Raw genomic sequence first — 3,381 nt, 5'->3', positions numbered from 1 at the left:
AAATTGGACATTTGGGAGGCTCCTTGTCAAGGTGGCTTATGCTTGTATGCATCCTTGAACTCGCACCCATCTTCTAGTTGATCGCCTTGATTTCGTCCGGGTGACAAGAAAGCTGAATTCTCATGAAAACACCAAACTATCCTCCTAGACCCATTTAATTGAGTATTACACCAATCCATGCTCTTCAATTTTGAGCTTCCAACCATAATGAGTCTAGATTTAGAACGCGAACCACTAAACATCCTCTTCTTTTGCTTAATTCCACAAAGTGCCCTAAGTTGACCATCCGTCTCAAGCAAGCCATACTCAAGTAGAATAATAAAGCTGAAAGTTAGAAGTTTTACCCACTCAAGCGAAGGGTTGGATGACAAACTAGGTGGAGGAGTTCCCAAAGATCTTGATAAAGCACACTCTACTCCCGTCCATCCTCTTCAACGTTGCCTTCAACGTTGATGGGCTAATGTTGGCTCCAACGATGGCCTCTCCTTCTCTTCTTCCTTGCTCTTCTTTTGCTTCTTTCTTCCTATCATCAACCAAACAAAATGCATCAAAGCTTTTCTATAATCACAAGAATTTGCCTCATTCTTATCACACAAGTAATTATGGCATAAATCTCATGAAAATGTATCAAATTAACCATGTTTTCATGAATCAAGGTAAGCATGAATTTCTCATCCAAATACTTACTTATTGCTTAAGAAATGCATGAAAACCAAGTAAAAACTAATGAAAAAGGCTAGTGAAACTAGTCTAAGATGCCCTGGAATCACAACACCAAACTTAAATCTTGCTTGTCCTCAAGCAAGCTGTAAAGCATAAGGAAAATGAATGAAAACAGAGAGAAGGATAAGCTCTTCATTGGCAGGCACTGCATGTTGGTTAATGGGGTTTTCATGCATGGTGTCTTAATGATTTTATTTTGTGGTTGAGTGACAATCGAATTTTTCTGCTAGTAAAGAATTTTATAAGAATAATCACGTTGTAGGTATAGTTTCTAAACCAGCAAAGAATCTTTTCGTACAAAAGTTTGGTTGTCATAAGTAACAAAACCCAATAAAATTTATAACCGAAGTATTTAAACCTTGGGTCGTCTCTCAAGGTATTGTAGGGAAGTATGATTTATTATTGGTTATGGAAAAAAGTAACTTTTTGGGTTTTTTAAGATAAGAAGCAGCAATTGTAAATGGCAATGGAAACAATCTAACTATAAAAACTCTTGGCAAGGTATGAGAATTGGAAATCCCATCCTAGTTATCCTTATCAGGTGTGATGAGAATTGTTTATTGTTCCCACTTAGTTAACCTTTACTAAATAAAGGAAAGTCAAGTGGACTAATCAATTTGATTCCTCAAGTCCTAGTCAACAGCTGAGTTTGACAATTCAAGTGTCACTAATTACTCAACCAAAGCCAAAAGGGGAGAAAATCTACTTGAATAAAAATGCCTTAACCAGGAGAAGATTGATTGGAAGCATCAATAACATAAATTAAAGAAAGCAATCATAAATCTGAAATACCTCAAATTATATTAAATAAAGATATCAATTCTAACATGGGAAAATTCATAAATCAAATTGGGAAAGTAAATAAACTAAGTGATAAAGTAAATAAAAGTAGAAGAGAAATTAAATTAAAGGAACATTGAACCTGGGATGAAGAAATAACCATAAACTAAGAGAAATCCTAATCCTAAAACCTAAGAGAGAGGAGAGAGCCTCTCTCTAAAAACTACATCTAAAACCTAAAATTGTGAATATGAAAGTTGTGTTTCCAATGTGTCTCTTTGATTCCCCCATTCTCCAGCCTCTATACTGTGTTTCTGGGCTTGGATTTGGGCCAAAAAAGGCCCAGAAATCTCTAGGAGCGTTTTCTGCAATTTCTTGCACGTGGCGTCCGTCACGCGTGCGCGTGGGTCACACATGCGCGTCATTTGGAGGTTTTCCTTGTCACGCGTACGCGTCAATCACGCGTACACGTCGTTTTGCTCTACGCCAAGTACACGTCCGCATCATTCATGCGTGCGCGTCGTTTGCGTTTTGTGCTAGGCACGCGTCCGCGTCGTTCATGCGTGCGCGTCACTGCCATTTTCTCCAAAACTTCATTTTGTGCGTTCCTTCCATTTTTGCGTATTTCCTTTCTGTCTTCTAAGCCATTCCTACCCTATGAAGCCTAAAAATACTTAACACACAGATCACAGTATCGAATGGTAAAAAAGGATAATTAAAATTAACATTTTTAAGGCATAGGAAACATGTTTTCAAATATATCATAGAATAAGGAAGGAATTGTAAAACCATACAATTTTTATGGATAAGTGGATGAAGAATTGATTAAAACACTCAATTGAGCACAAGATAAATCATAAAATAGTGGTTTATCAACCTCCCCACACTTAAACAATAGCATGTCCTCATGCTAAATCCAAGAGAAAAGAGTGAAGGTAGAATGGTGGAATCTTATGCAATGCAATCTATTCTAAATGTAAGCTACCTAAATAATTCATGCAATTCTAATTACTATCCACTTATATATATAAAGCTTACATGTGGTAAAATTGATTCATATTTTCAAGGAATCATATATGTACAACCAAGGCCAAATCATATTAAAACACATTCACAATTGAGTTGAGTTAATCAAAATATTTCATAAACTTGCAAGACAATCAATAATTAAATATGGATATATGGAAATGAGCTATTGAACCCTCACTGGATTTGTGTATACACTCTAGTCACTCAGTGTCTGGGGTTAATCACTCTATTCTTCTCTAGTCATGCTTTCTAAAACTTTGTTCTTCATCTAACCAATCAACAAATATTCAATGTACATATGCAAACATCATGAGGTCTTTTTCAAGGTTGTAATGGGGCTAAGGTAAAGGTGACAACATATATATAAGGCTAAGTGAGCTTATAAATTGAATCCTTGATTAGTCTAAGATCTCACCTAACATATACATACTTTCTACAATTTTAAAATTATGCCTAGCTTCCCATGATTTTCCCACTTTCTTGTCACATACTCATGCATCAAATTATTTTTAATTTATCCTATGTGCATTGATCTTTTTACTAAACTTATTATTGGGGTAATTTTGTCCCCTTATTTATTTATTTACTAAAAGGGTTTTATTATAATTTTTTTTGAAACATAAACACAACATATCAATGCACATGGTATTTTTATTATTTTGGTTTCACACGAGCATGCACCTAAATTTCAAATAATTTTATCAATTTAATATCTTCCTATCAACCCAAGTTCCCATAGTTTCCCCACACTTAGTGGATACACAATCTCTATCTTAAGCTAACCAAGGATTCAACTTGGGATTTTTAGTTTGTTTTTTCGCTTAAGGCTAGTGATGTGGTTATAGAACA

This window comes from Arachis ipaensis, chromosome B10 (assembly GCF_000816755.2).
Source record: "Arachis ipaensis cultivar K30076 chromosome B10, Araip1.1, whole genome shotgun sequence".
Lineage (NCBI taxonomy): Eukaryota > Viridiplantae > Streptophyta > Magnoliopsida > Fabales > Fabaceae > Arachis > Arachis ipaensis.
Note: the sequence above shows the minus strand (reverse complement) of the source record.